Here is a 12,091-nt window from a genome sequence, read left to right as displayed (position 1 = left end):
ATGCCTTAAGAAACTACTTAAATAGCTGACTACAAAAAACAAACAAAAACGAGCAAACAAACAAAAAAACACTCATACCTTTGACTCATCAATTTCTCTTCTAGGTTTCCATTCCTAAATCATATTTCCACAAAGAAAATAGAAGTACACAGAAAATCACTGGATTATTGTTTTTTATAGCCAAGGACTGAAAATAATCTAAATGTCTTTCAGTAGGAGACTAGACAAATCAACGATGATACATTCATCTGGTGGAATACTGTGTAACTTAGAATAAAGCATACCTCCTTCTGACCTAACTGACCTGAGATAAAGAGCAAACCATATTATGTTAAGTGGTTATTGGTGATGGTTGTGGCATCTTAAGGCAAGATGTGGAACAATTTGTATGGCATGCTAGCGTTTCTGTAAAAAAAAAAAAAAAAATCAGACATACCGATGGTAAGAAAGTGGCAATGACAATTAACTATGGATGGTGACACTGGTAGATCAGGGAATGGGAATGGGTTTAGGAGAGCAGAGTGCTTTCCAATGAAACTCCTTAGTTGTGTGTGCATTTTCTATCTTGTGCCCATACTTCTTATAAATGAAAATAAATTTAATTCATTAAAAGTTAAATAAACTTTGTGAAATAACATATGGTATTTTTCAGTCCATTCTTGTAAATGTGCCCTTCCTGCTATATGTACTCAATTTTTATAGGTATTAAATCAAAAGCCAGCAGAAAACATATTCATTTGGAAGTTCTTTATAATATAACTTGGCATGTCTAAGATGCGTTTCCATTGATTTTTCAAAATTTTACCTTGTCTTCAATGCAAACGTAAATCTTTTATGCATTTATTTCGATTGATGTAAAAATAACTTCTTTTTATAGCATAGGCTTTCATATTTGATATGACGTAGCTGCCCTACTTATGAAAGGGCACCCAGAAGCCAAGATCCCCACTGGCAGATGCACCTTTGTAATAATAATAATAGTACCTTGCTTTTTATAGTGTTTTGCGTGTGGGCTATCATTTAATCTTGATAATTTTTTTCCAGGTCTAAATTATAAGCACCTCTGTCTATATGTAAAGAACTGTTTTTCGCAGTTCTTTATGTTTTCATAGATAAGAGAATTGCAGTCTTGGTATTGGCCCACCCTTCCTCCTTCCCTCCTTCCTTCTTTCCCTCCTTCTCTTCATCCCTCCGTCTGTAGATATGTCTGCTTTTGAGTGATAAACATGATTTTAAGAATAAGCCTCAGAGAAGAACCACCTTTCAATGTCTGCTTGTAAGCCAGCATGGTTATTTCCTACAGATCACCTCATTGGAATTAAAACAATGGATTTTTTTCAGTTTGGGAATTGTTTTTCACCCAGTTATCTGTGCAGGAACCCTACAGAATGGGAGGCAGGTTAGCCCCATCTCCTGGTTTTTCAGAGCAAAGAGGAAAAGGGAGAAAAAGCCATTATTGTTTGCTGTTTCTTGTCACCTACTTTTTGTTTGTTTGTTTGTTTGTTTATGGAGTCTTGCTCTGTTGCCCAGGCTGGAGTGCAGTGGTACAATCTTGGCTCACTGCAACCTCCACCTCCCAGGTTCAAGTGATTCTCCTGCCTCAGCCTCCCGAGTAGCTGGGACTACAGGCACCTGCCACCACGCCCGGCTAATTGTTTGTATTTTTAGTAGAGACAGGGTTTCACCATGTTGGCCAGGATGGTCTCGATCTCTTAACCTCGTGATCCATCTGCTTTGGCCTCCCAAAATGTTGGGATTACAGGCGTGAGCCACTGCGCCCGGCCTCTTGTCACCTACTTATTTAATGACACTAAATGTGTATTTTGAGTAGAAGCTGGACCTTTTTTATTTCTCTTTTGGTTTTCTCTTTCTTCTAAGTTAAATTTTTAAAACATTTTAAACTGTTTTATTTGGATTTTCTGCTTTCATTTTTAAAAACAGCTTTGAATCCTCTTTATATAACTTATTGTCTTTGAAAATAGCCTTTTCTTTTTGTCCAGATTCTTCTTTCTATAGCATTTCTAGACATCTAATTTAAATAGAAATTAGTTATTTTCTGTAAGGCTTTTTTTTCAGCCAGTTTCTTCCCATTCCGAGAGGAAAAAAATAGGAGATTTAGGAAAGCATGCCAGTTTCTTTCAAGCAAGTGTTGGCCTCTAGTGGATCAAAAGTGCCACACACTTTCTGTCTACTTTGGCATTCCGTGAAGAACTCTATATTTTGGGGAAACAATAAAACAGATTGCTAGCACTGAAGAAAAAAAAGGAAAATACACTTCCTTTTGACAAACAGCATAAATTAATTGATAAAAATGACAAAATAGCATTAACAGAATTTGCGACCTGATAAATTTAAAACTTAGAAGTGTAAAAATACATCATAAATAAAATTCTAAGTCAAATAACAAACTGGAAAACACTTCTAATAAATATGACCTACAGATAGCAAAACATTTTTAATAAATTAAGAGTTTTTACAAATCAACAAACTATAAGAATGGATAAGCTTTCGTACGGTTTCCACTTATAAGATCAACTTACAAAAGCCATAGCATTTCTCTGTAGCAGCTATAATCAACTAGAAAAATTTAAAAGGAGATACAATCTACAGAAATAAAACAATAAAATATATGGGGACTAACTGAACCAGAATATACAATATCTCTGGGGTGGGGGAAGCTTCTAAATGCCAGTAAAGGACACAGATGATTATATAAATATATGGTTTAAAACAGGCTGATTTAATTTTCCAAGATGTCAAAGTTTTTTGAATTAGACTTAATTCACCTAAATCCAATTCAATCTCATTCAAACTTCCAGTTTTCTTTTAGATAAACTAAATAAATTTATTCTAAAATTTACCTGGAAGAATAAATGTCCATAAATAGGTCAACCCTTTAAAAAGAAAAGTATAAAAACAGGACGTGTCCTGTCAGATACTAAGACATAGAACAATGTCAATAATAAAAAGTATGAATTGTGAAGACCAAATAACTAGACCAATGAAACAGAAGAGAGAGTTTAGAAACAGATCCATACACTCATAGAAACTTGTATATAATAAAAATAGCACCACTAATCAATGAAGAAAAGACATAGATTTTAAAACAGACAATGTTAGTGAAACTTATTCACGTATGGAAAAAAATAAAACTAGATTTCTACCTAACACCAAATAACAAAGGTGAACTTCAACAGACCAAAAACCTAAATGTAAAAGGGAAGAAACTATAAAAATTAATGGAAGGTAACATAACAGAACATACTGGTGATCTAGGGTGGGAAAAGACTTCTTAAACAAAATTCGCAAAGCACAAATCATAAGGGAAACAATAAATGTATTTACATCAAACTTGGAGATTTCTGTACAATAGAGGAATAACGAGCAAATTTAGCAGACACATGACAGAATAGGAGAAGACATCTCAAGGTCTAAAACTGATCTGCATCTAATATCTAGAATAGTTTTCTCCAATGGAACTTTCTGCAATAATGAATATATTCTAAATCTACACAGTCCAATATGGTAGCCACTAACCACATGTGGCTATTGGGCACTAAATGAAAATAAGAAGTAGAATTAAATGTAATACACAGTACCATTTGATTTATATAAATTGAAAATGCATGTTTACAATAATACACATTTAACAAGAACTCATATAACTGAAAGAGTATTCATTGAACACACTAGGAAGCTTGGAAGCTTGCATTTGTGTGTCTGTGGGGCAGCGGGAGAGGAAAATGGGAATCAGGAATCAGGATAAAAGGGAATGATGCTGATAGTTTCCATGAAAAGAGGATATTATTCAACTAAATCCTCTGTAGCTGAGGTCTAACAAAAATGAAAAGAAAGAAAAGCCTTAAGAATCTAATAGAAAAAAAAGAACAGAATATAAAGAATTAACATAAAAAATTGATATAAATAAGAAAAAAAACACATGAAAGTCAATGTTCAATTTCTTATTATCCAAAGAAACAAAATGGAAAAGAAGAGTGAATAACATTTTCACCCATCATATAGTAAAAAAAAAAAAAAAATTAGTAAAAATATCGTTCATTTTTGGGAGAATTTTCAAAGAAGCAGGCCTAAGAGCCGGTATTTAAATTGACAAGACCTTCCTGGAGGGTGATCTGTTAGTGTATATCAAGAACATTAAAGATAAAAACAATCAAAGCTTTTAACTCTGCAATTCCTCTTCAAGGAATTAATCCTAAGTAGATTATTGGATAAGAAAATAAAGATATAAGTATGCCTACCATTAACAATAAAAGATAAATACAAGCCAAACACCCAATAATAGGTGTAGAGTTAAATCATTATGAGTCGTTCATAATGAAGGAATATATAATAGGACATGTTCAAAGAACATGTACTGCACAGGAAAACACTCAGGAAACACTAACATATGAGAAAATATGCAACATTTTATTTATATCTATTATAAAGCCAAGTTTTTTTAAATATGCATACACACACAGGCATTAAAAACAGTGCCAGGAAATACAGAAGATGTTAATAGTGGTTATTTCTGGATATAACAGTAGGATTACTGGAGATTTTTGTTTTCTTCTCGATACATTTCTGTATTTTCCTGTGGTCACTATCAAAAAAATGTGTTTCTATTATAATTAGAAGATACACGTTGATTTAGGAGGCATGGAGGCATCTTAACTTGCAGTAAGTGGGTAAGTCAAGAAAGAAGGACATGACATTTAGTCTAAGCAAAAATACTATCTAAGGATGACAAAGTAATTCCTAGCATCAGTAGGAGCCAGACCTTTACAAAATACACAAGAGAAAAGAAAGGTGGGCAGGACCCGTGGTCCATGAGGACTCCCACTGCTACAGCCAGATCTTTCAATGGGGCTGCAACGTGCCAGCAAAACCTAAGCCATAGATGGTCTGCGTTCTGCTCACGTTCACTCTCAAAAGGTCACCTAAACTGAGGATTTTTTGATGAATAGAGCCAGTGCCCTTTTCAAGAATAAAGGTGCTTTATATATAACTACAATTTCTACCCAAAACAAGATTTCAAAGTAGTTCTGATCATTTCTAGAAAGCTGTATAGCAGCATTTCACCAGTATGCGTTACAGATACCTGAAGGTTACCTGAAGGTTTGAAAAAGTCACTATAATAGTTGCAGAGTTACTGAAGATTGGCTTATAAAGATAAAATGGCAATGAGATTAAGGGACTTATATCTGAGTTACGCAAGCCCAGAAATGCTTTTGCCAAAAAGGATTTACCGAATTTCACACTGCCTTACAGGAATTTTGATGTGGAAAACCTAACTTTATGCCTAAGGGAGACAGATACACAGTGGAATGTAGTGGGTTCACTGTGACTAAGATATTTCTTGACCCAAGCCTCTGTAGCTGATGATCTGGTCTCCAGTGAGCAGAAATATCTCAGCCTAGAGAGACCAGCTGTAGGTGGTGTGTATAGAAAAGAAATACAACTCCTAAACAACTCTTGATAGTTAATGAGCTCAAATTTTCATTTTGGAAGAGTAATTGGGTTTATCAGCAGAGGTAGTGGACAAAGGTCCTACCAACAAGGATACTGCACATCATAAAGGTACTCATAAAACAGTAGTGGAGGCCAGGCGTGGTGGCTCAGGTCTGTAATCCCAGCATCTTGGGAGGCTGAGATGGGAGGATCACTTGAGGCCAGGAGTTCGATACTAGCCTGGTCAACATAGCCAGTACCCCATCTCTTTTAATTTTTGACTTAAAAAAATAAAATAAAAGAACACTGAGCATCTCTTAGATGGAAAAGGGAGATTCCAGAAAGTAGGGGAGGGAACAGCAAGGAAGACTAGAGGGCACCAGTGTGACAAGTCAGCTACCCGTCCTAGTCTTGTGATAAAACTTGATCATAAAAAATAGTAGAATAAATGAGATTTGCTTCTAGTTTCATTTTAAAAAAGAAAAAAAATAATAGAATACAAATTAAAAATACATATCACTTTATTATAGACTGAGACACAAAGATTTATGAAAACCTACATATTTTATAAAATTATATATTTTTTAGTTTATGAAAACAAAGCAGAGTAAAAGTGAGCTCTATTACAACCTGGTAAGATTTTTTGAAAGCTAAATGAAACAAATGTTTAGAAAACAAATTTTTACTAATATAGGGAGAAGATTTATAATGAAACAGCTCAAAAAAGCAGAGGAATGTTGCTCAAAGTTCAGAGGAAAAGACAGTGGGAACTTTAGAGCTATGAGTCCCTCTGTTTGCAAATGTGGAGCAAAAACTCTGGAGCAAAATGGCACCCTTGGATGTCATGACTGCCCACAAAGCTGGAAGCCCAGGACCTGTAAAGCAAGATCACGTCCAGTGACATTTAGCTTCGTCGAGTAAGACCTACTTCATCCTTGTAATCACTCACTCTATAACTGTCTAATAAACACTTTCCATGTACCGGGCCCTTTGCAAGATTTAACAAGATCACTGCTTCCCAGTGCTCTGATGTTGGAATTTGCCACAAGTGTAAGAAGGGTGTCTTTAGGGTGTGAAAAAAACCTTTCCCAATGCCTGCTTCCATACTGGGTCTCCCTTCCTGCCGAAGCAGATTTGTTTTTCATAGTACTATGTTCCCATTTCTGTTGGGTACTCTTTTATTTCATAGTAAGCTGTTTGGTGCTTTGGGTCTATCTCCCCTCTAAGCTGAGCTCCTCAGGCACAAGGACAACGTTCATCCTTGTATTTGTAGATCTTAGGGGCTGTCTTGCACATTGCAAGCACTCTGTAACCATTTGGCAATATTCAGCTCTGCCTATAGGCCTGTGGCTCTCCGAGCCTCACTTTCCTGATGAGTGAAGTGGATCTGAAAATACCTCCTGCTTCACAGAGTTATAATGAGAACCAAGCAAGAGTCCTGTGGCAGCCCTTGGCACAGACAGGTACTTGTGGCGACAGAGGTCTTCTGGGCATTCAGCCCTTCCTCTCCTGCTAAAAGCACTTTGTTTTCTTTTGGGAAATCCCCTTTTTACTATTCTTATGCCATGTGGTTTCAGTGTGCTGAAGTCTACCTGCCCCTTCCCCAGCCCTGTTTTCCAGGGTTGAGTATGTGCAAAGCCAGGTCAATTACAGCCGGTGAACATTTGCTCAGGGCCTTCTGCTGAAACAATTAGGAAACGGTTCTCTGGAGTCATTGGGTAACTTAGATATTAAGCTTTGAGCTGCAAATTTGCCCACATAAATAGCCTGCCTGTGAACACTCTAAGGTTTCCTAAGATGCCATTAATTACAAGATATACCATTATTTTCTACACTTCTAACAATAAAGAAATGTAATAAGAAATTGTACATTGCATTTTGATTTCAGACATGTGAAAAAGAAAAGGAAAACATGCATTTTAAAATTGACGAGATATGGTAAAACCAGCACAGAAGAAAAACAGATGAAGAGACGCCAGTCCTAATGATATCGTTTGATCCCTCAAGTCCATCTGCGCCTAAATTCTTGACTTATTCCTGTACTTTTCTGGAACAAGAGAGTGTATTTGTTTGTTAGGGCTGCTGTAACAACCATAAACTGATTGGCTTAAACAATCAGAATGTATTGCTTCATAGTTCTGGAGGCTAGAAGTCCAAGATCAAGGTGCAGGGTTTGTTTCTCCTGAGGGCTGTGAGGAAAGGATCTGTTCAACGCTTCTCTCCCTGGCTTGTAAATAGTTGTCTTCTCCCTACGTTATCTCACAGCTTCCCTCCATGTGTATCTTTGCCCAAATTTTTCCTTCTCATAAAAACATCAGTCAAATTAGATTAGCTCTCCACCCCCAACCCTCCAGTAATGACCTTATTTAAACTTGATTACCTCTGCAAAGACCCTATCTCCAAATAAGGTCACGTTCTGAGGTACTGGGGTTGTTATACAACCTATAACAGAAGGAATGCATTCCCTTTATACAAAAACCAAGTTAAGGTGGGTTTCTGTCATTTACCACCAAGACTTCTGCTCAGTAAAATTTAATTTCCTTCCCTTAGGTAACTAAAAGTTCTTTAAAATCCCAGCAAGTTTTCAGAAATGAATGATAACATGCATGAGCAAAATTTTAATTTAATCAGTTCCGTTCCTTCTGAGTCATTCTTGAGTAAGACCAGAGGTTCAGGATGAGATACCGTAGGACGAGACCCGAGCTCTAATTTTGATTCTTCCATTAGAAATGAAGTTGGCCAAATCAATTAAAAAAAGAACAGCAATTTCATTTTAAAGAAAAGTAGCATGAGATTGTGAAGAGGACATTAATCTAAGGATGAAAATATCTCCTTTAGATAAAAGATTCTGACTCTACCACTTGTTCTGTGATATTAGATGAGCCACTGAATGATCCAGGCCTCATCCTCTGAAGACCAAATGGAAATGCATGTGAAAGCTCTTGACAAACTATACATCGCTGTCCATGACTACGTTTTGGGGGCTTTTTCTCACTTCACTATTGAGTGTCACAACCCAGACACTAGACTCTATACAATTTAAATAGATTATCTCATGTAATCTTTGCGATTTTATGAAGCAGTTCAGTTAGGTCTATTGTTCCTCCCAGTTTTCAAATAAGGAAAATGGAAAATAATTTATTTATTTTCATTTTATTCTGTTGATCAAATTATTGGGTCAATGTGCAATGGCTCACTTAGACTAGTGCGGTCTTGGTTTAAGTCGTTTCAGAGGTTACATTATGCTCTAAGGTCACCCCAATCAAATAAAGAGATGGGGAACTTTTTCTAAAGTCAGTAAATTAACAGCTAATACATTACACAGCCCAGATTTGAATTCAAGCAAGGTAGGCTAGACATTAAGCTCTTAACTGAGCTGGTATATAAGGGATAATGGAAGCTATCTATGGAGATATACTGATAGATGTATATATAGATATACAAAAGAACAACGGAAAAACTGGCCACAGATGTTTGTTAAAAATACTTATTAGATTTTAAATGATGGAATTAAAGCATGTGTTTATCCTCTGCTTCTGAAAATAGAACTGCTGGCTGAGTAAGTCCCTTGGAGGCTGAAAGACCAATAAGTGGACAGAAATTCATTACTCTCTTATTCTGAGACCAGCTGCTTCATGCAGAATCTGGCACTTACCATCCAAGGACCACTCTTAGCTTTATAATCAATGTGACGCCTTTGTTTAGCTGAGCCTCTCCATCTTGTATTTCTCCTCACTAAGCATTCTGCTGCTGGCTGTAATTCTCACTGTGTTGATGTATTGATGTCTGTTTCATTGTTCCAGGTTATATTTCACTGAGTTTTCAATAGAAATGTCCCTTTTTGCTACCTAGTGAGTGGGTGTCCTTCAGCAGCTTACCACTTTGGAACTATTATTCTGATATCCCATTGCAAGTCACACTTCGTCATTAAAGTCAAAAGAGCAATATCCATTTCACGCCTATGACTAAGTCCCAAGTTCACCAAGAAAGTGGGTAGCATTCTCTGAACTTTTTGTATTTTTAATTTTTAAAAAAAAAAACAAAAGCAAAAAGTTGAAGCATGGAGATAAGCAAATTCACTTGGGCCAAGAGAAAGTCATGGTAACACTGAAAATCGTGAGAGAAGCAAGTGATGCTCCAACGGCAAGAAGAGAAGCTTCCTCAGTCTGAACCACTGGGCCCAGGATGTATGACTTATTAAAGATCTCATACAAGAATGAAGAGTTAGCCTGGCTGTGATTGCAGAGGCCCTCTCCCACTCATTCACCTTGAGCTCACCTGGGAGTAGCTTTGAAGGCCAAGGTCAGAAAAATGTATCTTTGGATCCAAACATTCTCAGGATTGTGCCTATTGTCTTTTTGATTCCACAACTCCATGACAGCCTGCTACCAGCTGGAACTATGTATTTCTCCTCCTCTTTGGATCTTTGCTATTCGCTGGGTACATTCTTCCCACTATGTGTCATAGTGAAGAATATAGCCATTTGGAGTCAGACAGATACTGGCTTGAATCACATTTGAATCACATCACATAACAGCTTTAGGTCTATGACACTATTACCTGCTTCTCTCTGCTTCCGTTTTTTTCTTCTGTAAATGAGGGTAGCAATAGTTATCTTCCAGAGCTATTACGAGGATTACATGAGGTAGCACATGCAAAACACAGTAGATTATAAAAAAAGTTGTTCCTTTTCTTTCTTTTTCCCAAATCATCCAAAGAGGATTTAGTCAATTGGTAACTTTGAAAATGTTAACATAATATCTATCTCTCCACAGATAAATACGTATGCTAGCCATCCAAAGGTAAGTTAAAAGTACAGATTCTACAGCCAAACTACACAGGGTTCAGATCCCTTTGTACTTCAGTTGTCTCACTTGTAAAATGGGGATAACAAATGTGCCATCCTCATAGCATTGTTATGAGTGGTAAATAAATTAAGGATGTAAATATATACAACTAACCTGAAAAATACTAATAGTTCCCTAAGTATTATAAATCAAGACTCTAATAGTAACACTTATTATTTAGATAGATAGGTACTGTCGATGCTAATATATCAATCACCTCCAAGAGAGCTTTGCCAAAGACCTATGCCAGTTTCCCTAAAATGTATATTTTGGAGCCAGAGATAATATTTTTTAGAAGTGTCATTCTGCATAAATGCATTTCATAGTTTTTTGTTTTTTTTTTTTTTGGTGAAGGACAAAAACAGAGGCTATTTAAAATCGTTTTGCCTCTGCAGTAGGGAATGAGGACAGCATTTATTCTTTCTGCATTATCTGTCCTAGATTATTCAAATAATACTCATCCTGATAACTCTGGAGTTGTTTAATTTCACTGTAAAACAGCTTTGAGAACAGCTATATTGCCCAAACGTCTAAGTTCTAAAAACATCAGTGTCTATTTTAGATCCAGGCTGTTAGCTAATTTCAATATTCATTTGTTGATTCAACCAGAAGTTTACTGGAGTTTACTATGTGCCAGACAATGTCATAGAAGATAGGCAAAAATCCCTGCTCTTATAGAGCTTTCATTATAGTGAGTTGAGAGATGTTCGATAAACAAATAGATAACTAGAATATGTAATTTGTCCAATCATGGTATGTACCATGGAGAAAAATAAATCAGGGAAAGGAAAATTAGGTATCCCAAAGTAGGGATAGGAAATGCAATTTTAAATAGCATAATTGGAGAATAGCTCACTGAGAAGAAACCTATCTGTATTACTGAGCGAAGTAAAGGACCAAGCTACGGGGCTATCTGTTGGAAGAGCATTCTGGGAAGAAGGCACAGCATATGCAAAGCCCTAGAGGTGGGAGTGTACCTGGCATATTCAAGGAATGGCACAGAGGCTAGATGGCTAAAGTAGAGTGGGCAAGAGCAAGAAGAGTGGGAGTTGATGAAGTCACATGCACATGAAGTTACAAGAATGTTCACAGAAGCAGTAGTAATAGAATCCTGAAACTACTCAGATATCTATCAATAGTAGAATGAATAAATTATAATGTACTTACATAATGGAATTCTACATTGAAATGAAAAAAAACAAATTATAGGTGCTCTCGATAATACAGATGAATCTCACAAACATGATGTTGAGTAAAAGAGGCCAAATGCGAAAGGATAAAAGATGCATCATTTCTTTTATATACATTTCACAAACGAGGCAACACTTGCAGTAAAAAGGCAGATTAGTAGTTAGGACAGAGATATCTGATTGGAAACGAGCTACAAAGTGTCTTCTGGGAGGGACCGAGTGGAGGTAATATATGTTCATTTTGTGATCATTTGCTTAGGATTTATGCTTTCTGTATGTATGTTTTACATATATAATATGATGTAATAGTAACATAATATTACTATTTATAATAGTAAATGGAGGAATTTGAGATAGGAAGTACAGGTTTTTTTTTTTTCAAAAAGTTTTACGATAACGGGAGCAGAGAAATGAGGGGAATGCTGAAGGGTTATTTTAAAGATGGGAGAAATGACTGTTACGGAAAGTTCACTTACTTATATTTACCATTGCTGCAAAACACCTGTTCTATTGTTTACTTAATCGGTTTTCAACTTAAATTTACTTAAAAAGCAAGTTTCATGTTAACACTGTGTCACTTGCCATAATAGAAATAACCGTAAA

The sequence above is a fragment of the Pongo abelii genome, chromosome 1, assembly GCF_028885655.2.
Source record: "Pongo abelii isolate AG06213 chromosome 1, NHGRI_mPonAbe1-v2.0_pri, whole genome shotgun sequence".
Lineage (NCBI taxonomy): Eukaryota > Metazoa > Chordata > Mammalia > Primates > Hominidae > Pongo > Pongo abelii.
This window is presented reverse-complemented; position numbering follows the sequence as displayed.